This window comes from Protopterus annectens, chromosome 8.part0, assembly GCF_019279795.1.
Source record: "Protopterus annectens isolate FY-2018-M chromosome 8.part0, PAN1.0, whole genome shotgun sequence".
Lineage (NCBI taxonomy): Eukaryota > Metazoa > Chordata > Ceratodontiformes > Protopteridae > Protopterus > Protopterus annectens.
This window is the reverse complement of record NC_056741.1, coordinates 1,506,949,380-1,506,974,871: the sequence shown is the minus strand read 5'-3', so window position 1 is coordinate 1,506,974,871 and position 25,492 is coordinate 1,506,949,380. Positions and strand designations below refer to the sequence as shown.

At 37.6% G+C, this 25,492-nt stretch overlaps 1 protein-coding gene across 3 annotated transcripts in view; it reads left to right on the top strand.

Annotated features, from left to right (window-relative positions):
• Positions 1 to 16,869: 16,869 nt before the first annotated feature.
• TMEM45B (transmembrane protein 45B) overlaps positions 16,870 to 25,492 on the top strand; it is a 409,261-nt gene continuing 400,638 nt past the window's right edge. Inside the window, exon 1 of one of the 3 annotated variants that reach the window (XM_044081095.1) lies at positions 16,870 to 17,040. The gene's annotated coding sequence lies outside the window, so the exon portion shown is untranslated. Of the gene's footprint in view, positions 17,069 to 25,492 lie in introns of all 3 variants that reach the window. The other 2 variants (XM_044081093.1, XM_044081091.1) reach the window with 2 other exon arrangements.

The window sequence follows — 25,492 nt, the reverse complement described above, 5'->3', positions numbered from 1 at the left end:
TAATTAATTTATCAAGTCAACCTTTAAAGAGGTCATGCGGGCTTCTCACACCATCTGGCCTTTCACTATATTCCTCTTTTAAAAATAAGATTGATTACTGTTGTAATGCAAATAGTTGTTAAGAGAAATATTTGTCCTAAATAACTGGGATACATATCTCTTTTTATTAATATCCTTTTAAATTGTAACATCTAAGAAATGGGTCTCGGTTGCTTCTACTTTGTGAGTGAGCAACTGAAATTGTGTTGTATTTTTAATGTAGGTCATAAAAAGTTCAGTTGTGTGCAAAGGACCCTTCCATACAATAAAGATGTCATCCAGAAAATGATAATATGCCTTAATGTGTTCAAAGTTAACAGAAGAAAAACAAAATGTTGTTCCCAATAAAGTAACATGATATTGGCAAAAACAGGAACACATGACGCACCCATAACCAATCCGTGCAACTGCTTGTAATATTACCACTGAAAAAAGATGAAACTGTTTTTCAAAATCAATGCCATACTCTCTAAAACTAACCTAAAATTATTGTGGGACAAAAATTCAAACTTAACTAAAACATCTTCAAACCATCGTAAACCTTCACAATGTGGAATTACTGAAAAAATATTCTTAATACTGATGGTAATAAAATAAAAGTTAGGATCAAATTCCAGTTTTCCCATTTTAGACAAAAAATCCCACAAATCTATCAAATATGCTGATGCAAACCATAAAATCATTTTAATTTTGTATCCACAAACATAGCTAAAGGTTGGGTCTTAGACCTGGCTGATCATACTGTGGGTCTCAAAGAGAGGTTGGAGATGTCCTTATGCATCTTAGGGATAATAAAACTCTCAGGGATATATGTTTTTTGTACCATTGAAAAATCAAATCATTTTTTGTTGTGGCAACCTGTAACAAATTGTCTTCCAGGATCATATCAGTATTTTTGTATGCTAAATACACCTCGTTATGTGATACCTGTGAATGTCTTCCTGCAATATTTAATATCTCAAAAATCTTAACCGAATACATCCATTGCTCCTTAATGACAGGCCCACCCTTCTTATCTGGTTTCCTTATTCTAAGGTCTTTGTTCATACTAAGGTGATATAGAGTGTATTTTTCATCTTGGGTCAAATTAATAGGGTACCACCTTTTAGAGCTCAAAACACCCTTGATTTTATTTTCCACTAAGGATTCAAAGTTAGTCATAACAAGGTGGAGAGGGGGATTAATAATGCTTTTCTTGCTTAAAACCATGAAAGGGTTGTCTGAGTTTGCCCTCCCTCACAAAATCCTAGTCAAATGGGGACCCCCAATACACAGCCCTCCTCCCTGCAGCAACTCTAGTGTCCCACTACTTGGCTATTTCTCCCCATTTATCATAAACACTGTAATGTGCATACTGTTTTATGCTTTTCTACAATGATTATTTGGATTTAATTTAAAAATGTTATTTAAAATTTTATAGCACAAACACTGATAGACATCTGCTAAACAAAGCAATACAGTCTCAGAATGAAAACAGTCTTAACATTAAAACTTCTCTGCCCTTGAAACTCACATTCATTGAAACCCACATTCAAAGAAAATTTATCTGGCCAGTGGCGGATAAAGTTTACATTTGAGCTGTTTTCAAATCATAGGCCCCTTGCACATATACTTAGGACATGCAAACATACATGTGTTCTTTGATTCACCTTCCTGATTGTATTAATTATATTCCTTGTATAATACAGCACACTTGTTAGAGTGTGTTTTAACTTTATTGTTGTGAACATTTTTCCAGTAAGCAAAGAAACATAAAGTATGAACTAATAATGACAAAACTGCCCAATTCAGAGCATTTCCATCATAAAAGTCTACTCAAACTTCTGTCATTACAATCCACCAGTATCAGTAAACATGCACAATCTCTGCCGAAGTAAAAGTCATCTAAATAATTCCACATTAAAGAAATCTGTAACTAATGGAAAGGTTGCTGCTAGCAAACATCTTTATATTTGTAGATGAAACAATGAAATAAAGTGCCTGTTGCCCTTGAAGAATAGATTGCTATGTTACATAAAAAAATGGTACTGGTAATATTGTAATAGGGAATGGATGGCAAACTTGTACCTAGTAACTATAAACCTGTTATCTGCTACAGAGGAGGATATTATTAGGACTGCAGCATCCACCCCCTTTAAAGTACAACACAGTACAGTATCAACACTCTCTCTACATACTGTGGGAGTAGAACCCACAGCCTTCTGCATCAAAAGCAAGTAAACTATCTGTTGTGCTACTAAGAATGCATTTAAATATAGCACAATAGTGATATTGTTTGCTAAACAGTTGCACGTTGCAAACAGACTTGGCATAAGCAGCACTAAACTCTTCCCCTGAAGCTCTCAGCTCCTTGTAAAATGCACTCCACACTCAACTATCTCTCTCAACTTTGCAGCACAAGAAATCTGGAAAAAGCCAAACTTTATAGGGGGGGGCAAAGGCCTAAAACCAGGGACACATTTTAGACATTGCTTGTAGAATCTTAGAAAGTTGCTAGAATACAATGTTTTGCGTTACCATGCATTTCCTGAAAGACAAGAAGACTGAAACTTAAATGGCTGTCATTATTTAGTGAATTCAGTCTTCACTGATTTGCCAGAATACCACAAATTTTAAGAAGAACAGACCAAAAGTATTAGCCAAACCTCATTGAAACGCAAGTGGTGGTGGTTGGGGTAGAGAATTCAGGCTTTAGTTTCTTGTACCTAATGTACAGGGTTTGAGCCTGAGTAATACTAACCACCAGGTATCCTAAACTGGGGCATTTTACACATACTCACATACCACTTCCAGTAAGCCACAAGGCATTGATTTAATATATATTATCAAATGCTGACTAATGCAATAGTTAGTCCTGACATAGTTGGTCACAAATAACCAACTACAGAAAAGTTTATCACTGATTCAGTATAACCACTCATATCCCAAACATGAAGCACAAAGGTATACAGCTGTGACTGGAAAAGTAACACTATTTCCAAAGTAAAAATATCAATTACAACAGCAATGTGAACATATAAACAAGAGAAAACACATGAAATAACTAAAAAACAATGCAAATTACCAAACATGTACATTATGGGGTAGAGGGCTTTCCCACTCACCCCCCATGTGGAGGCTTTCACACTCCCCTTCCCTTACTTATATATACTATTTCAATGGCTGCAAAACTGAAACTTCAGGAGCAACCTCTTGGCAATTATAGTCAACATATCATAAAACTGCAGCAGTTGATTATATGTACGTTTAATAGACTATAAATATTGACTATGTGAGCAGTCTATATACTGCACTTTTGTTCAGTTCCTCATGCTGGTACCCCACAACTAAAAGTTGAGCAGCAAAGAAAAAAAAACTCTTCTTGCCCCTCCAGGATAAAAAAACATGTAGCAAGCAACAAATGTAAAAATAATCTTTATTATGGGTGCACCACTGCATGCGCTAGTATTACAATTTGTTTTGCTTTGAATTCTGCCATATTTGCCATTTTGCCATGCTTTATGGCTATATATGCATTGTTGAATGTTTCTTTTTCAGAATGGGTGGATTGCTAAATATGTTTTTGCTTAAGACTGTCATTTCATTATATTTTTTAGTAGTAAAAAAGTATACTTCCAGAAACGTGCTGTCTTAAGCTGAAGTAGACTACACTTGTGAGGTGTGTGTGTGGAGGGGGGGTACTAGCTTCTATAGGTTGGCACGCAGTTCAAACATCCAAAAATTCTGGCTATGCCCTGCCCTCGGCACAGCTGGGTCACATAGCAGGTTCATTGCTTGCCAGGCCTAATCTGCTTATAGATGACGTATTAGTCATTCTAGAAAAGGAGTGCACCAAATTATTCTTTTTTTTTTTCATGAAGGGAAACCTCTGGGTAGAGCACAAAACATATTTCTTAATGGAGAGAGTGCTATAGAAGTAGCTTTCATAATGAAAAGTAGGTGTTAACAGGACAATAGTTGGACATGACTCTGATTTCATCTGTTAGATGTGGTGCAGAAATCTGAAGATGTACAACTGGGGATATCCATTAGGAAAATAGAGTTTAAGCTAGAAGGGTTGGAAAACACATTCTAAGTATATCACTGCAGGTAAAATTTATGCATGCTTTGGGTTGTATTTGTGGCAAAAATTAAGATTTAGCAATGCTTTCATCCTTGACATCATGAGCTTTGTGACCTGTACTGTGATGTCATTACTCTTCTGATTTAGTATTGGGTGCTTTCTAATGGTCTTGTTTGGAATATGTATATATGTACGTATGTATGGGTGGACTTACTTTGACTGAAACACCTGAATATTGATGTCAGTAAAGTAGACCACAAAAGGTCAACAACACAAATATCAACAGGTCACTATGCATGTATGAGGAAAATCATCTCTGCATGCAAACTAAAAATTACAAAAAGAGAAAAAAACATTGTTTTTTGCAATGGGGAAAGCCCCTCTGCACCCCATGTGGAGGCTGCAGCCCTCAAACCTCCAGCTAATTATATATTCTAACTCCAAGCTCGCACAATCCAGGGAAAGGAGCATATTCTTCAACCTTAGAGATTGTCAGTCTTGCACACCTGTTGACTATCAGCTTTATATACCAACACATGTTGGCAAAACAGATGCTGACATTTATAAGTTTTGACAAAATTTTCCAGACGTGTGTGTGTGTGTGTGTGTGTGTGTGTGTGTGTGTGTGTGTGTGTGTGTGTGTGTGTGTGTGTGTGTGTGTGTGTGTGTTATGTGTGTATATACATATATAAAATGCACACTTTCAGTTAACAAAGCCTGCTGAGGCACACTATTCTAGATACTTATTTGAATGTTCATGACAATAATACAGTCTGCTCCTTTCAGTTTCTCTGAGATAGCAGGGAATCTCAAGTCCCCTCTGTGCTCTATCTTATTTCTGCTATATAGTTTTTAAACATTTCCTCTTGGAAGTTTCATGATATTTCAGAATTTCCTTTATTTCAATATCTGACTTCTGCAATTTTATAAGTTCATCTGAATGGTTGCTTAATTCTTCTATTTTCCAGCCTTCTTTTATTTGGTTTTATATATTCTTCCAGTGTCACAGTTATTTTAAACACTTCTGAGTGCAATTCATATACTTTCTCTTCTAATTTACTGGAAGCCATCTCTTGCATCAAAGCAACAAGCTGGACTACTACTTGCTGTTCAGTCACAATGTTCTTCACAGCCAAATTATTTTTAAATCATTTTCTAATTGATTTCCCTTACTCTTTCCAGACTTTTCTTTGTTGACATCCAGGCAATGTGTTCACTAGCCAATAATCAAAACTGTCCAAAGGTTTCCAAAATTAGCAGCTTTTACTGGATTCTTTGTCAATGTTTAAATGTTCAGTCTGGGACAACTCTTATTAATATGTTGTTCAATCAGCTGCCATCTTAGAAGCATAGTACCTTTATAAAATGTTTTTACAGCTGAATGAGATGTTAATGAGTAATATAAATACATAAAAAATGGAAAGAAATCAAGCCACTAATAACATTTTTTGGTACTGACACAGATTAGCAGAAATGGCTGCTGGGCTGCAGCCCCTTTAGTTAACACCAAAAGGTGGGTGAAGGTCCTTCATTAGGAGGCCAAGAATGAAGATCTGGATGAAAACTCAGCACCATGAGACCCTTTGCAGAAAGGACACCAGGTGCAGGGGTATGACTCCTTTGAATGGCAAAACATCTCATCAGCATATTTCTGCTTCCTGGAAAGTGTTGCCTTCCTTATAGTTTAAAAGCAGCAGCGAGGAAACCATGACTGGCTGTATGACTTAGTTGTTGCAAGCAGTATTTAATTTTTCCCCAGTACGGAACAGTCTTGCTTCATTATCCTGTAACTGACAAAAATCAGTTAGAAATGCCATACTGGGCAATACGGATTCACATAGTCACATGACCTGTACACAGTCATGCAGTGACACAATCAGTTCCTTCCCATCACATCCCCCACCCTTGCTGATGGAGTACATGTTATATATGGTGCGGTGATCATGCAGTGGGTGCCCAACTCCAAGGTAGCTCAGTCAAAGTCCTCATTGTAGTCTCTCCTTGGACTACATGCCCTCTCAACATGTCTCTGGCCTTGAGACTGTCTCCCCTCCGGGATGGGAATGGCCACCCCTCCCTGCCACTGCATCAGTCACCCAGGATGATAATCAAACCCAGGTCAGTCAGGCGGTAGTCAGAGTTTTATCTCTGTTATCTGCGCAGCATAAACCACAAATATTTCTTTGACCAGACAAAGATGCAGATTAGAGTTTCTATGCTTCCCCTCCCCCACATTACACACAGACACACAGACACACACACACACACGCACACACATGACCATCCATTACAACACCTTGTATGACTATGATAATGACTATATACCTCAGGTGTTTGGTTGCATTAAATGAATGAATACATAAATGCCACATTGGGATTTATCTTCTCAGCTCAATGTTTTCAGAATACAGTGTATACCCCCCCCCAACACACACACACACACACACACACACACACACACACACACACACACACACACACACACATGACCATCCATTACAACACCTTGTATGATTATGATAATGACTATATACCTCAGGTGTTTGGTTGCATTAAATGAATGAATACATAAATGCCACACTGGGATTTATCGTCTCAGCTCAGTGTTTTCAGAATACAGTGCATACCCCCCCACACACACACACACACACACACACACACACACACACACACACACACACACACACACACACACACACACACACACACACACACACACACACACACATATATGTTTCAACCTCATCTCAAGAATCAAGAGCACCACTAAAAATAATGGTGGACAAAGGAACAAAATCAATGGCAGCCATTGCCTTTACATGCTTAGAAACGTATCAGAATACAGTAAACTCTCAGTTAACCAGGATTTGTGGGGATTAGTAGATGCTGGATTACTGTAGTTTCCGGTTGCTTGAGAGTTACTGTTAAAAATAGGCCTGACTAATACTGTACCCTATACTGTTTGTTTGGTTTGACTTGTTCTCAGGTTGGGGAGAGAGAGAATTTATTTCTAGCTTCCTTGTTAAAACTCTAAAAATGCAAGGTATGTTTCTTCAGAGGGAAAACAGAAAGTGCAACACATGAAAAATTGTACTGTATTTATTAGATTTTTTTTTCCTGGTTGCTTGAGTTCCAGCTTGTTCAGCAATCTTGTCTTTGTTTCTGGGATGGAGAATTTATGTATTCATTTGGGGAGTGCTGTATCAGTAGGGTGCTTCCTTCTGTGTTGTGATTTCAGGAGTAGCCACTGAACATACCCGTGGTATAGATTCCTTCCATCCCGTAATAGTTTGTTGCAGTGGAGCTATCTAACAGCTGTCTGACGGTAGTCCAATCTTTACTGACAAAACAGTTCTGAAACTAAAAAGGTCTGTGATCATTTTTTACTGCCTGCAGTCCTCACTGAAGCAAAATTAATGAGGCGCAGACTAAAATACGATGCAAAAACTCAAGATATTTTGCAAAATCAAGGACAGTTGAGAGCATCTATGACCCCTCCAAATACATACAATTACATTTTGATTATCATGTTTTTGTTTAGTGGTTAAGTCTGAAACTAAAATGTCTGTCACTATTTAATAACCGCAACCCTCACTATTTTGTCAGAACACCACACATTTAAAAAATATATGAAATAAAATCATAGACAGTTGAGAGCTTTATGCCCCCTCACATATATACAAACATAGATACAAATACAGACACACACCAGTAGCAGGCAGCATGCTAATATTAAAAATATATATATATATATATAGAGAGAGAGAGAGAGAGAGAGAGATAATGTATACACACACACACGCACACACATATGTACATATACACACACACATATACATTTATATACTTAAAAAAAATTGTTCCGGTGCTTGCACCTCTGCACTGACTTGTTACCTCTTTACTTTCAGTCATGCTATCTCAGTCACCTCAGTTTCTTATTGCTTCATGCAACAGCCCAGTGAGATGTGCCTTAAATGACACTTCTGACATCCTGAAGAGCTCGTCTGTTTTGAAAGCAGGTTTAATGTTTTCTTTCTTTTTTACTTCAGATATCTTCGGAAATCTGCACATGCAAAACGTCCGACCACCAGAACCAGAACAAAAGTCAGAAGCCAACTGTAATTTTAAATAGCTGACTTTCTGAATTTAAATTAACAAGATTTCTTATTTATTTCTTTAACTAAAGGGGCAGCAGCCCAGCAGCCATTTCAGCTAATCTGTATCAGTACCAAAAATGTTATTAGTGACTTCATTTCTTTCCATCTTTTTATGTATTTTTCTCTTATTGTTAATTTAGGTATACTATTAGGAAGAGGAATGCTATACAGAAATCACTAGCTCAGAAATTATCAAATTTGTTTTATAAAATATGGAAAGTAATTTCCCTACCATGTCCCATAGGTACATCAGTTTTGGCTATGTTACTACTATAGTGAGCCAGTCCCCTTTCGTATTAAAATTAAATGCATAGTAATTATCCAGAATGTTTGGAAAACAATGTAAGTAATCCCCTTGGAATAAAGAAAGTATCACTTCCAATTACTTTATAATGTGAAAATAAGGTAGACAATGTGGACTTTTACATTTTGACTTTTCATCTCATCTGTCCATTAATCTTCCATGAATTATTTAAGTTTTGTCCAAAAGGGCACAGGTAAAGTAAAAATAATCTCGCAAATGTCTATACCAACCTGCAACAGCACAGAATATATCACACATTTCCTTAATCCAGCCCATCAATTATCCGCTAGATGTACTACAGCTTTATTTCCAGGCCAAATGGAATTAAAGATGTTCAGTGTATTAGTTGTAATCATGGACTTGCACTGCTCTAGTGATATAAAGGGCGAGCCCGACCATGGCCCAGCTAACCTGGGTTTGATTAGCAGCATGGATGATTGATAGAGCAGCAAGAAGAGCTGGGCATTACCATCTCTGGGAGGGAGAGCAATCCTGTGGGCATCTCCTGTGATGATCTCTAGTGGAGGCTGGGGATGACACAATGGGAGGCATGATCTAAAAGGGGAAAAAGAGTGGAGACATGACTGAGCCGCTGCAGAGGGGCAATAGGCTGACATCTCCATTGCATGCCTGCCTCTTCAATACACTAATGTATTGCACAACAGAAGGGGGAGGGATGAAGCAGGGTAGGTCAAATGAAGAAAAAAAAAAATCAAAGTAGGCCAGTACTGACCTCCCATCCCCAGGATGTCCTTAAGATCCTCACTGGCCCCAGCATAAATTCAGGCACTGGACCGGGGGTAGAATGGTGAGCAGGTAGACCCAGTGAAGGATGTGGGGTACAGAGACAGTTGTCAGAATGACATTAGGAGACAAAAAAAGTGAAAAAAATTATTTTTATATATGTATATATATATATATATATATATATATATATATATATATACATGTATTCATGTACTCGTGAAAGGAAATTGCCAGAATGTATCAGTCATCGAAATAGATAAATACTATTATGTTTTGTCAGTAAAGATTGGACTACCATCAGACAGCTGTTGATAGCTCCACTGCAACAAACTATTAAGAGATGGAAGGAATCTATACCACGGGTATGTTCAGTGGCTACTCCTGAAATCACAGCACAGAAGGAAGCATCCTACTGATGCAGTACTCCCCAAATGAATACATACATTCTCCATCCCAGAAACAAAGACAAGATTGCTGAACAAGCTTTAAAAAGAGCTGATATTTTCTGTTTATCTTTTATGTATAATTTAGTGAAGTAACATAGCGTCAAAGAGGTATCACCCCATTTGTCACCTCTGCGTTTTGTTAGAAAATGAAACACTTTTATGTGCAACCCTACAAAATTGGTGTGTTTCTTGTTGTTTATGAATGAACATGACAAACTGTTACTATTTCTAGCTCCTGAATGATTTGAGTGAATCTTGCAAGAAATACTCAGTAGGCTGGTATGTAAAACACCATAAAAGCACAAAGACAAAAATATTAATGACATTTATAGAGCTTAAATACAGAATTTTCTATATCAACACCTCTGCACACTTGATGAAGTGTTTTAGTGTTTCTAAGAAAAAGTTCTTTGCTGCAAATGGGGGCACATCAGAGCCATTCAATTTACAAACATTTTTCATAAAAAAGCTCCTTAAATAGGTTTCTAAAAAACAGGGAGGGAGTGATTATTAAAAAACTGTGTTCAGCAAAGGGCCATCCTTTTTATAACAATTCTGTTTACGACCATGTAAACTTCTGTTATAGAACCCATACTGGTGAACACCAGGTGGTGTACCTAGAAAGAGAGAGACAGAGATTGATTATCTCTGCCACTGGCTATAAACAGCCAACAAACGATATTAAAAGAAGCCTTCCAACTCACTTACTCATTCTTGAACTTTGCATGTTCAAAATGTCACAATGTGTAGTATTAATTTACTTTATAAATAAGGGAACTTCAGTTTGTTAGAGTGATAAATTCACAGAAGAATACTTGAAGTAGATGATGTATTTAATTTACTAAGCAGGCTTCAACTTTGTTGTTCTTTGTCTTCCAGAAGTATAAAGGAAAAAATATTATATAAAAAATAAATCAGCTTGAATATATAATGATTGTATAAAGAAACTAATGTATTTTGAATGCTACAGCTAGTTTCTGTCTTTTGCCGAAGACCCAAAACAAGTTGATACAGTAATGTTTATCACTTGAGTTTGAAATGGATTTCTAATTTCTGTCATTGTCTTTCACTAAAGTATCGTTCTTATTCATTTTTGGTGACATCTTTGCTTTTACCTTAGATTTTGCCCTGCCCCTCTTAAATCCTGTGATTTTAAGGCAATCAGGAAATATTAAAATCACTAAACAGCACTAGTAGCTAGAGTTAGAATGTTTTTTGCTCCTCAGAAAGAATATTTTAATACAAATCCTATTCAGTTTTCTAAATGAATAATACCAAGAAATAAATGTTAAGATGACATGGGTGGGGCTTTTGCACTTTATTATTTTGGACTCTACCCTGACTTTTTTGAGTTAGGAAGTTCTGAGTTATGTCGGTTCCAGCACTATTAACATTATAGTCATTCTGCTGTTGTGAGCATGAAATACTGGTTAGACAAGTTTGTGCACATTCCACTAACAGGGCGATGTTCTAATTACACATGAGGAGTGAAGCTGAAGCATTTTTCTGTGTTAATCAGAAACAAAATTTAGAGTTTACAAAAACAGCAATTACATTCTTCAAGTGTGTGTACAGTATGTTTATTTGCATTTCTCCTCTCTATCTATATGTATCTGTGGGTCTGCCTGTAATTACCGAAATCCCACTTCATTAAACTTTACAAAGATGAGATGACTCTGATGACAACATAGTTTACTGTAAACCTGGATAACTGCAATTTTACTCCTGGAAATGAACCACTTGGCCACAATAGTGAATTCTGCCCATTTCCCTACTATAATGTGACCTCTGAATTGGTATACTTTGGGGGGCGGGGACACAGCCCCCCACATAGGGGGTGTGGAGGGCAAAGCCCCACCCCATTTGGGTGGGTTTGATTTGCTTCAGTTTGTTTTTTATGTATTGGGGGCCAAGTAATTCATTTCCCAGAGTAAAATTGAGCTGATCCAGGTGTTCATTAAACTATGTTTTCGGCAGAGTCATCTCATCTTTGTAAAGTTCGATGAAGTGGGATTTTGGTAATTACAGGGTGACCCATAATATATATATATATATATATATATATATATATATAAACCAAACGGTAAAAAGGTCACAAAGACAAACCATTCACAAAGAAAAACCAAGCCAAGCTAGAGCTTTCACTCTGTTATACCTTAAACCAGCAGTCCTCAACCAATGGGCCGCGGATCAGTACTGAGCCATGGATCATTTAGTAACAAGCCACCAGGCATGGAGTGAAATGAAAAAGTTAGTGTGAGTATGTATGTGTATGACTGTCTTTGTGCATCTGTCTGCATGTGTGAGTGAATGTGTTCATGAAAGCAGAATGTGAGTGTGTGTGTGTGTGTGTGTGTGTGTGTGTGTGTGTGTGTGTGTGTGTGTGTGTGTGTGTGTGTGTGTGTGTGTGAAAAAAAAGAATAGACTGTGTGTGTATGAGAGAGAATGAGCAGTGAGATCGATCGAGCCATTATTTTACACTCAAAAACAACACTTTTGCTGTTTAGCGAGTGTAAAATAAGTCAAGGAAACTGAAAAAATTGTGTGTGTATGTTTCTGTCTGCATGTGTGAGTCAATGCATGCATGAAAGCAAAAGAGACTGTGTGTGAGAGAGATCAAGAGAGACTGAGAACAATCTTATGTGAGTGAATGCATGCATGCCTGCAAAAGATACTGTTTGTGTATATGTTTCTGTCTGTGTGTGTGAATGAATGCGTGCTTGAAAGCAGAAGAGAGAGAGAGAGTGTGTGTGTGTGTGTGTGTGTGTGTGTGTGTGTGTGTGTGTGTGTGTGTGTGTGTGAGAGAGAGAGAGTGAGAGAGAGAGAGAGAGTGTGTGTGTGAAGAGTGAGAGTGATCCCTGGCAAGCAGCAATGAGGTTAGCGTACCTCTTGACCATACTACTCAACTTCTTGCAAAATAAATCTGGACAGAGCCACATATAATAGGGACAGATTTTAAATATTGATTTTATAAACATAGAAAATCAATAAGGTTGCCATTGGGTTACCTCTCGACCATACCAGTCAACGTCTCCCACAATAAATCTGGGTTGTATGTACCTATCAACCTCTTAGAGCAAGAAATCTGGACAAAGCTAAAAATAATAGGGGGACAAAGGCTCAAAAATAGGGACACTTTTAAGTATTGCTCTTACAATCTTAGGAAGTAGAAAGAAATACAGGTCTCATAGTAGCATGTATTTTCTGAAGGGTATGAAGTCTGAAACTCAACTGTCTGTTATTTTCTGACGTCAAACCTCAATGATCTGCCAGTGATTTGCCAGAAAACAACAATTTTATGAGAAACATACCAAAAAAATGAGGCAAAAATCTGGACATTCTTCAAAAATCTGAACAGTTGAGAAGTATGCTGGACAGAGCCAAATAACATGGATAGATTTTAAATATTGCTCTTATAAACTTAGAAAGTCAATAAGGTTGCCATTAGGTTTATGTACCTCTCGACCATAGTAGATCAATGTTATGCTGTTAAGCAGAATATACACTTTTTTTTTTTTTTTTTTTTAGTAATTATTGCCAATTGTCTTTTTATTGTATTTTGAAGGTTTTCTCCCAGGTTCTTGGCTGAAAATGGACTTCTAGTCCAGTCGGGCCTACCCAGTAAACAAATGTCAAATAAATAAATATTATGCACTTTATTATGCGCGTGCAATGGCCAGTCCATGGAAAATATTCTTACATGAAACCAGTCCTTTATGCAAAAAAAGGTTGGAGACCACTGCCTTAAACTTTCTGTAATGAAAAAGACAGAAACATGCATGTCTATAGCTAGTGGGTATGGCTTTATTGGCCTGAATATAACCATAAAGACATAAAAAGTAAAACAGTCATTGGTATTCAGAAGCTATGTAGCTGAAACACTTGAGGTCCTTAATAGATAATTTGCATATATCCCATGGGCCTATATAATAGGCGGTCCTTAAAATCAAATGTTGATGGTTTGTGACTTGCTCTCTGCGAGTCTCTTTACAGTTACAGCATATTAACCAGTACAAATGCTTCAGTTTGCCCCTTTATCCAGCAGTGTCCTTCAACAACTCTAGATTGAGAATATGAAGCAACAGAGCAACTCAGGGTTTGCTACCATATATTCAGTAACCTATCTAGTGACAGTAGAAATGCTCTTGCCAAAAAGTAATTAATTCTTAGACTTGAATAAGGCCTTCCCTTGACATTCCTTAGCTCTGCACAGAATACACAAATGATACAAACAACTGTTGATGCCATCTACAGATTCATACATTTGGCACCTGGGGATGAACATCACCATCTCATTCTTAATAAGACACAGTGGTTCCCAGTAACTGTTCATGCTGTTCTTCTACCCCATGACCTTTAAACTTCTCTACAATGGATGCTGCCTTATAGTACACTCCAGACTAACCATTCTGTCCTCCCCTTATGACCTACATAGAGAAAGTAACAGTGCTTTAACACTCCAAAGACCTCATCTAATAAAACCAATAGATGAAATGGGTTTTTCTGACTGTAGAGTAAACACATAAGGTGAATGAAGGAAAATACCACATCAAGAAAAACAATTCTTCTCCATATAAAAGCTTTCATATTCTTTTAAATTGCAGCAAACTGCTTGCCACATTTGCAGCAAGCAGCTGTTATAGTTTATACCCAACACAGAGCACTACAGCACTCATTTCTGACCACATCTGTTATACTTGGCATTTATTTATAATTGCTGGTATGCATTACAAGTATGCAATGAGCAGCCATTGGGATCAGCTAATCACGACCCCTAATATTTTTTGCCGGAGACGATACCCTTTGGCGTCACTCTAGCTATGCTACTGCATATATGTCACATATACATACATACATATATACAGAGATAGCTATATAATGTAAGTATATTACTTTCAATCAAAGACTCCTTATATAATCACAAAATATCTAAAAATTTCATCTAAAACATATTTAATCTAAAACACATTTCTTCTACAATTTCATAAACAGCTAATACTTCTTCAAAAGCTTTTTTGCATAACTGCAGGGGAGAGAGAAAACATTACACACAGTGAATCACTCCTGATGTACAAACACAACCTGCAGACATGGGGACACAATGTGTGTGGGCATTAGCAAGGTACAAGTGGTGTACTGAACTAATTTGCTTTTTAATTCATATATTCTTAATACCATAAACCACACCATCAGTAATTCTCTGTAGAGAATTAGATAAAACAAGACTTAAATCAAACTTATCACACCCATTTTAAATACGTTATACTGTATATGTATATATATATATATATATATATATATATATATATATATATATATATATACGTGTGTGTGTGTGTGTGTGTGTGTGTGTGTGTGTGTGTGTGTGTCTTAGGACACAGTCAAAAAAGGATTAATTAAATTTGTAAAAATTATATGACTGAATATTAAAAAAAAAATCAGCTGAACCAGAACTTTCATAATGTGTTTGTGGGATATATATTTCCACCTGTACACAGCAAACCTGTGAAGGTTTCCATGCCTACTAGATGTACAGAGAGAAAAGCTTGGTTTCATGTTTGTTGCAAACTAGTTAAGGTGTTGTGTGTGACACCTACTGATGTAGGCATGAGAAAAGATCCAAGTAGCTGAAGACCCAGGATGGAAAGGAAGAGAACAAGTGAGTAGCTGAATTTAACTGTTCCTTACTGTGGAAATGGCAGAGGGTGATGGGACTGTTGTCCCTTTCTCTGACCCTGGGAAACCATGCATTTCATTTCGTAAAAGGATATATGATAGAGGGCAATGCTTTTGTACCCCCAGCATTACGAGGACCCAACATACTTCTAGAGTGCTGTCTATGTCCCCAGCTGCAATTGAGAACTAGTTATGAATAGAAAGGCTACACAGATGGCTTCAATGTTTGAATAAGGAATGTATCCTCTCCCAAGGGATCTCAGGGGTTATTATATTCAACAGACACCCACTGTCAATGAGAGGCATTGAACAGTATGATGAACATGAACAAAAGCATGAGTGAAAGTGGACAAGTAAGAGCAGTGAAGCATAAGAAACAAAATAAAGCATGATTTGAAACTCCTTTGGTTTCAACAACAGTTTTATAAGAGTTACATGTACATTGGTTTGTTCTGTAAACAATTTTTATATAGTAGTCATAACACATAACAGTTACCATAAATCTTATCATTTTAAAATGTTGTTACATGATTGACACTGAAATGTTGCTTGTGACAGATGTGGTATTTGTGGGCTTAACTCATGTTAGTCATATTTTCACAGAAACTGTACTTCAAGAAAGGACTACCAGACACTTTATCACTGCCAAGCACAGTATGTCCCACTGCTGTACATTCAGACTTTTTGTCAGATGCATACCATGCCATATCATGACAGACAAGTCTTTCATAATACACCGTTCCATCATGGTTTGACAACATAGTAGTGCTACTGTTTTTTTACAACCTTATCTCTCTAGTATTAAGGTGAGTATTAGTTTGGTGAGAGACATGTTCCACTGAAAGTACTTTGCTGATAATGAAATTATTCACAACAGCAGAAATATAACAAACTAGGTCCACAAAAAATTCATAGCAATAACCTCGACAGCATCACAGCATGGTACAGTACATTTGAACAAGATCAGAAAATCTGTTTATTTTGGAAGAGATTAGAGAATGGAATTAGGAGAAGACAGAAAGTATGGGAAGGGAGGAAAGGAAAGGAAATAAATTATCTTGCTATACTCAAACTAAATTATTGTCTGCAAACAGCAGGTGAAATGGGCTTTACTAATGAAATCAAACTCTGGTTCTGGTGACATTTTTAAATAAAATGTAATAAGTACACCAGGAGGAATCTGTTGTCATTGTGTATGTGCAATCACAATAGCGACTGTTGTTGGATGCATGAACATTTCAGAATACTGTCAGATAAGGTGGTAAAACACTATATGCCTTATGATTTATCAGGTTCAAAGAGTGAAGGGAATTTCATCATCCTAGGAACGATTTTGTTCTGCCACTCCTGTTCTTTTGCTGTTACCTGCTGCTGGCAGCTACAGTCAGATGCTGATCTGTAGTCTGCCCCTTTAAGAATGACTGCACCTGCTGGTTTGAAAGGAAGGCAGCAACGTCAGCATGTTACCTAGTACTGCAGGATTAGCAATCTAACAGGCTTGAAGCTCACACACTCATGCACATAGTAACAGGATCACACACCTGAGGACTAAACTCCAGCATTAACACCACAAAAAGAGGAATTCCAAGCAGGGAAGGCAGTCAAAAGGTAATCTAGTGAGTTTCTACTTACAATGGTGAGAAAACAATAGCTTAAACGTATTTTCTATTGATCTCTTTATAGAAGTTAACATGACAAAGTCAGTAGTGTGTATGTCTGAAAGTGAAGGCTGAAAAAAAAAAAGTAAAACTAAGTAATCAGGTACATTGCACTGTAAAGTCTTGCTCTGCTCCTATTTAAGAGGGCTGTCTGCTAAGAAAGTAAAAACAAAAATAAATGTAATAGAAACAAAAATACTGCTTATCTCCTGTATGGGCAGGAGTCCATAATTGCACACTAAACAGTTTCCTGTTAAAAAATATTACCAGAAGACACTGTCAAGAATTAAATTATCTGAAGTTGCAAGTCTTTCGAAGTGCTCCAGATTCCTTTTCTATGCCCCCCCCCCCCCCCAACTGGGAAGGTGTAATTATGTGCAGATATGTTTGACCTTACCAATGTCCCAATGAAGGGATTTCTGTACTGCAAAATGTTTTCTTTCCACTTGGCTAACAAAATCTTAATTAAGGTTAGTTTAGTGGTATGAATTATGAGAAGCAGAGACTACTGTGTGATCTTTTCCTATTCAGTTTTCTTTTTAAAATATTATGCCATATGGAGTTTATTTTATTGTATTTTGTAATAGAATATGCCTGATAATTTCTCTGAATTTTTATGTTTTGTAACAAAAAAAATTGTAATTGCTAATTTCTGAATTACACAATAGAATTGAATAACAGCGGATTTACAGTGCACACCTTCTCCCAGATCAAGTGCAGCAGACAGCTGTCTCAGTCCTTAGTAATTTAGTTTTTACTATATTTCCATATCCTTTATTGTTAAAATCTGCATGTCGACTTCTCTACAGTTCAGTTATAAAATTAGAGGGTATCCAGCCTAACAAACTTTCAGAAATTGTTCATGTGTGCACTAGCTTAAAGTGTATAGTAAAGTTGCATATTCAGTTACACCTGTAAAATCTCTATGACTCTTCGATAAGGTGTTATGATTTTTTGCCCACAAACTCACGCAGTGCATTTATACATTTGCTGACCCTCCCAACATGAATCTGTTTAGCTGCTCAAATGATTAAATTAAATTGATGTGGAGATTCCCTGTCACCGATTAAATTATAGGACAGCATCTGCACTTACAATACTGCTTCAGGTATGAAAAAGGAGCATCTGCACTTACATTAGTGCTTCAGGTATGAAAAAGGATTTTTCTTTGCAACAGCTACGATGTATAAAGTTTGTTGCTGTGATATCACTGTATACAAGCTAATGTGTATGTTATTAGTGTAGACTTAGCTAAGAAATTAAGTGGCTGTGAGTTTAACTCCAGCATTTCATAAATTAGTACAAGGTAAGATATGGACAACAAATGACTGCCAACTCCCTTCCCCTACCCAGGCTGGCTTCATTTCAGTATAAAAAGTATGAAGTGAATTTTAATACTTTACTCTTTAGCATGAGAGACTCAAAGTAATAAAGAAATACATTTTGTCAAGGATGGAGTTACATGTGCCTTTATTATGTACCATCTGTCTGTCTGTTTCCAAAATGAAACTTTATGTTGGTTTTGGAAAAAGAGATAGTTTCTCCTCATTTGATCAAGAACCAGAGGTGGGAGCCACTTGATTTACTTTTTTCAGTAGCACTACAGTGCCCCCTTCACCAAGCCATTTGTAGAGTGAACTTGTTTCTAGCCTTCAGTTACTCAGTGGATCTTCAGTGGTGGGAGTCCCACACCTCCCAGCTCTTCATGGATCCAGGATCATAACAGACCTTCTATTCTTGTTCCTGTTGTTGTCAAGCTTGAATTGCAGCTTTCCAGATCCATTCCCTCATCCTCAGGTTAAAAAACAGATTTAAGGGTCACCACTGGGACCTCTTATGGTTTTGAGGGGTAGCTGTGCTGTTATATCCAGTACCATTTATAGAAGCTTTAAATGCACTGGGTTGCTTGTGCTACTGGTGTTTGCTTGGTTCAGTTCTTGCATCAAGCCAAACTTCATTTTTGCAAATACTGTTCAATAAGCTGCACCAAACCCCTCCCCTTTCTTGTAATGATCAGGTAATTTGTCTCAGCTAAGCTCAGTGTTTGTTTGATCTAAGAGACTGTGACAGGGCAGAAAATGATGTTTAGGGTGCACATGGAAATAGCAGCAGTACAGGTGTTTTGTGTGATTTTACTTAAGCTTGCGTAGTTCAGTCACAGACCTAAGAGACTAGTCTTTATTCTGTCATGAAACATCACCTAATAATCACTGCTAGCTCCTCCTGAGATAAAGCTGTTGTGTTGCTACTGTGTGGTCCTCGTTGCTAGAAACCTGGTTCAAAAGCAATCATCAAACACAGATGGCTGGCTGTTCAGTGTTTACAGAGTTGTAAAAGTAACATTTAAAACTGTATATGTGGGATGGTGCCTACTGTATTAAAGTGTGTGGATTTTTATTCAGCTAAAAAATACAGTAAAAGCACATCTGGTGATAATGATACCAATCATTTAAAGGTGATGAATGAACCCTTCAGTCTCTGATACCATGTAAACAAATTGACTAAATAATATCTTGTGTATAAGTGCAGTATATGTGCATTATCTAAACCCAGACACTGCTTAGAAGGTGTATATTTTAGTTAACTCTACTATTTTCCTTGTGTGCACTTTATGACAAAAGACTTGCAATGTGCCTAAAGCAATACAGGGAAACAGACAATTTGCTGGACTGTATTGCTGAACTTGTAAATCTATATAGTTGTGTTGTGGTAAATAATCTGTGTGCCTGTGTAACTGGGAACAACAAATACAATATCTTAAGAATGTCTGCTTGACATTATGACTAATAGTGTAACTTAACACTGACCTTTTCTTCTAAATTTTAGTAGGTATATCCAAAACTAATATACACAGCCTAACATATACAGTAACCCATCACCACTTCCAGCATAAATTATATCCATTTCCTATATTGCAAACAAACAAAAAAAAATTGCACACTACAAAAATCACATAACTAAATATAACAGAATTCATTTTCTATCCATCATTCTTAAAATTCCTTCAGTGAATGTCCATAAGAAAGGAAGGGACTTAAACTACTTGTGGCTTCTTCGTTCACAGGACATGCCTTGTCTGCTCACCCACCACTGACATTGCTTATATCACCACCTCACAGGAGGAGGTCAGTGCTAGGCAGCCCATCCTCTTCATTCGAGAAGCTCCTAATTCTTCTTACTCTATGCTCATTTCTTCAAAGACAACCCTTCCTTACATTTCTACTTTAAATCTCCATTTTGAAGTCAAACCCCTTATACAAGTAATGACAACTGTCAATCTCACTGGAGGTATGGAGTCATTACTGTGATTCAGGAGATCAACTTCAGTTAGCAGCTAGGGCATTTGATGATGAAGCACAGGGGATGGACTATTCTGGAGGGGGAGGAACAGTGAAGAGTGGTCCTTCACTGAGCTCTTGAAGATGCCAAAGCTCAGAAGGAATATCATTGTTGTGTACGTGTTGGGGGGAGACAGCTGAACAGGTATTACCAACTTATGGGCCTAGGGTTGAGCATGTGCTTGAGTAACCTCTGATAGCCTGTCCAGTCTAAGGAGGCGCAAGTGTCATCATGCTGGGGGAGGGTATTACAGCTAGAGAAAAATCCCATCTCATTCAGAATGATGTCATTGTATAAGTAGCTCAACCCCACAAATTAATCCAATATACAGAAACCACTGTCCTCAACCTGGGGAGACAACTGGATGTAATGAGTCAACTAAGAAAGAGGCTTGAGCCTGACAAGGGCACAGGATTAAAAAAAAAAAGATAATAAGAGTTGTCATCCTATCCCTAACCCCCTCTGCTGCTGGCTCCTCTACTCTCCTTACCAAGTACATTCTGAAACCGCTGTCTCTTACCCAGTCAACTAAACCACTGTACATTTCCTGCACTGCAACAACATTTATGACCTTATTATGCACCATTCTTGCATCTAAAATGAGACCCTCCTAAGACTTTCATTGACATGCTAACTCCCTCTTCACCATCATTACAATATCCAGCAACTGAACTTTTATGAGTCTGCTCCATCTCTCCCAAAAATTTACTCACTCCAAACATCTAAAATTGCAAATCGAGTTGAAAGTCCTTCCCATACACCCACACACACATTCTCTAACACCTTCCTTAAGCCATATATACACACTGACAGTCCCACTCTGTATGTTTATAATCCATCTCAGCAGCCTTGCACCTTCAGCATTTATTCTCTGAGCAACACTCTTCATCTCTCACACTCTAAGAATTTCAATACCATATATGCAACACTTTCACGCCACCTTTTTAGCCTAAGTAGTTCCCAGCTCTTTTCTCATCCTACCTGACATGTAGTCCTGCAAACCATTCCATTCTCTCCCTCTCACCATGTCTTTATAAATCCTATCTGTTCTCTCCTTCTCCCCTATCATTCCCCCTTTGAATTCAATCTGAGATGCCACTCATTAGCTCAACCCCTTACTTCTCCTGCACTGTTTAATCTAAGCTACATGCACTGCCTATTAAACCAGCTAGTCAACCTTACTAATCTCAGAAATCGCATGCAATTGCTAAAAATTCATCAGTCTCTGTTCGCATTCAGGTTGTATCTACTATACCCTCCAGATAATTCAGTCCTTGTCCTTCCAGCAACATAGAATCAACTACCAAAAGAAATATTTTCTTAAATAACAACAGATGCTAATTTTGTTTTGCCTTGAAGGCATCTGCTAGGAAATAATGCCTGCAATTGCTTTCCTATCGTGACACTGGATAAATTGCTGTAGACTTGTAAATCCTGCAATTTCAGTAAGTCTATAAGTACTATGCATCATTCTACTAAGAGATATCCACCCTGTAAACAGTGTAAATATTTCACATATTTCCAGAGTGCTTGAAATGTTGCAAATATTATTTCTTGCTATTTACTTTTTTTATTTTACTTTTGATATGCATTTTTGTCATTATGCAATGTATGACCAGTCCACTTATCCAGTTACCAAATGTCAAATAAAATAAATTGTCCTCCATATGCTCTTCTGTGTCTTCCCACTCAAAAAAATACTTTATCCTCTATCTTTGCCCATTAATCAGCCTAACCTTTTCCCCCTACATGTTGAAAACATTTAACTCTCCATCACCTTCTCCAGCTTATTAACCATCTCTATACTACCTTGACCTCATTTGCTTCTTCTGCACCCATCTTAACTCCTTTTTATTATATCCTTGCATTGCTGAGTTATGTTTGCTGCCACCACATATCTTTAAGTCCAGCATTCCATGCTTTTGACCCTAAAATTCCCCTTTGCTATCCAATACTTTCTATTCTCCAGTTGTCACACATACAAAGCAACCATACAACTGTATCAGTTCCTCCATCACCTTATACCATGGAAGGTGTACCAGTATGCTTGCCAATATATAAAACTTGAAAACAGGGGTAATTCAGAGGGCTCAAGTGAAGTCTGGTATCCCACCTGTGACCCAGAGGGTGAGAGGACTAACAAAAAACAGAGTATAAAGGATATGTCTGGATAAAATCACTTCAGCTAGCAAATCTAGGAGACTCTCTGATACCTACTTGTAGGAGGAATAAAGACACCTTGTTGAAGGTTCCAGTAGTTCATTCAGTTAACTAGGTAGATGGATGAGTGTTCTTGTTCTAGTACATTACATTCAATGGGTCAGTTATTTAAAGGCAGTTACAGACAACGGTGGGAGGATCCATGGCAGCTGACTGGAGGAAAATCTGGGAGATGGAAAAATAAGATACCAATCCCAAAGCTTAGAGGTTAGTCTCTTATTTGAATATTCCTAAAGTCCATGGGAGCTGGTTGGATGAAAATCTGGGAATGGAAAAAGAAGGAGCCAATCCCAAAGCTTAGAGCAGTGGTGCACAACGTCCAGCCCTCGGCACAACACCATCCAGCCCCCAGAGAGTAACCAAAAATTAAAAAAAAAATGAAAAAATGCTATGCCTTGCTCCAGTCATGCAAACTTTCCAGCATGTGCTTACGTACCTAATTGACTGCAGTTGCACACATCTCTAATTTTAGCTGTAGATGTAACTATTCTTTGTTGTTTATAACTTGTAGTCTGTAAACAGTAGTAGTAACTTTCTCCAAGAGTTTGTAATAAGTCATGGCTGCAAGCCAGAATAAAGTTAAACGCAAAGTTGATGTAGAAAACAGGCAATTTCATGACTGTTGTCTTAAGTAAAAATGCCATTCACCTGTATCTATTGTTAACTCGTAATGACTTACTATGTTTTGAGATGGCCCGCAGATGCATTAAAAATTCGTGTAGTAGCCCTCCCCACAAAAAGGTTGTGCACCACTGGCTTAGAGGTTAGCCTTCTTATTTGACTATTCTTGAAAGACCCACAAGGGTTTGCCAGCTCAGCAGCCTATGGACCCTCATTCTTAGTTAAAAGGTTTTATTTATTTTATTTTCCTTTTAAACTTCTAACAAACTAAACATGACAATGCATTATGAGCTACAACTATAGAACTATATTTAAGAAAAGACTTTTGCCTGAGCTTCATCAGGTCCATCTAATAAAATGGTTTACACTTTGAACATTGAAAATGCCTGCTTTTATGAGGCTATCACCAGACTTTATTAGTCTGTTTTGTAACACATGTAAAATGAAAGGCTGTGTCTGCATCAGTGGGCCTCATATTCATTGGAGCCATCTATGAAAGCTATATTAGAGAACTTTTTCCGGTCTATAACATGTAATATGAAAGGCTGTGCCCACTTTTCCAGGGCCCATCTCCAGACATATAATATAAAAGGCTAATATTCTCTTGTATAAAAAAAATACAATGCCTGCTTACAAGAGGCTCATATACATGATTAATATAACCAGTCCCATTCTTCTTCCTCTTGATGAAGACAGACCTTTTCATATGCAGGGGAGGTAGTCATGTAAATCTACACAATGTGATTCCCAGTTTTGAGCAATACATGCATCCAGAGAAATAGCATACAGTGGAAGACAAGTCACAGTGCTCATTTTTACAGTGCTCATGGATGTGCACAAGTAGAAGGAAAGAAGTAAGTAACGTATGAGACCTCAGAACCTTTTGTATAGGCTTTCTGTGCCCATGAAATAAAAATCCACAAGTGGTGAACTGCAGAGTATACAAAAACTTTTAATAAACATAAGAATCTCAGAATTTCTTTGAGCATAGGCAAATTGTGCCTGTGGTGTACAGAATGTAGCAGTGTGGAGTGGTGCCCTGGAACAACAATTTTCTTTGTACTGCAGATTTCAGAACTTTTTGTTAAATGCAGGCCCAGTGGCTACAATATCTATACCTGGTTGCTATGGAGTAGCTGCAGTGAGAGGGGGAATGCTCTTCATCCTAGAGCATGGTTTTATGATACTCCAGTCTGGGGTCTTCATTGTCAATCTTCTTTTTGAATCTAGGAGTTACTGAGGACTCTTCTGCTCAGATTCTTCTTCTCTTCAGGTTTCAGGTGGTAAAGTTAGTGCAAAAGAGGGCTAGATAGCTCTGTGCCTGGCTAGGTAAAGAGATGGAAACTGAAAGGAATCAGGTGGAAGGGCAGTTAACCAGTCTCCTGAGAGAAGGGGTGGTGTCATGGGGCCCGGGGGGGGGGGGGGTAGATGATGTAAGAGGCTGAGGTAATCATTGTGAGAGTGGGCTGTCAATCAAATTGGGATACTAGAGTCAGTCTGGCTACCTTTTCTCACTCTTAGCAACAAAAGGAAAGTTCAAGTCCAAAATAGTAGAAACACAAAAAACACATTTCGAATAATTGAAAGTTACTACTTAAGTGTGCGCACATCATGAGGTAAAAAAACACTTTCAAACCCATGCCAGTTACTTTTGAGATTTGTATACATCTCTAATCACACACACACACACACACACACACACACACACACACACACACACACACACACACACACACACACACACACACACACACACACACAGTGCTACTACTACTACTAATAATAATAATATAATGTGGCTTGATTTCCATGTCAATAGTTCACCAGATAAACTATGCTAATGCAGATGCAGTAATTTACAAATGTAATTACTTGATTGACTTTTTCATATTAACATCAGTAATTGGGGTTAATTAACAGTTTATCTCCATATCCTAGGTTAGGTGTTTTATCTGTAAGATTTATGGTTTAGTTTCCTGAGTGTAAGCACACTTTTAATAGAAATGCTTGAATTTAGACCAGGGTGGTGGTGGGTCTCCAGCCTGATCTGCCAGGTTAACTCTATTTTTTCAAGGATCACATTTTTGTTTCCTTCAAGTGGACCCATAGTGAGCTTGTCCAGGATGTGGAAGTGGAAACCTCCATGGTCTGGGAAATCACAGCGGTGCTTCTCTATTTGTTTTTTAAGGATCTGGAATCTGATGTCAGACAGGTGGTGTGCT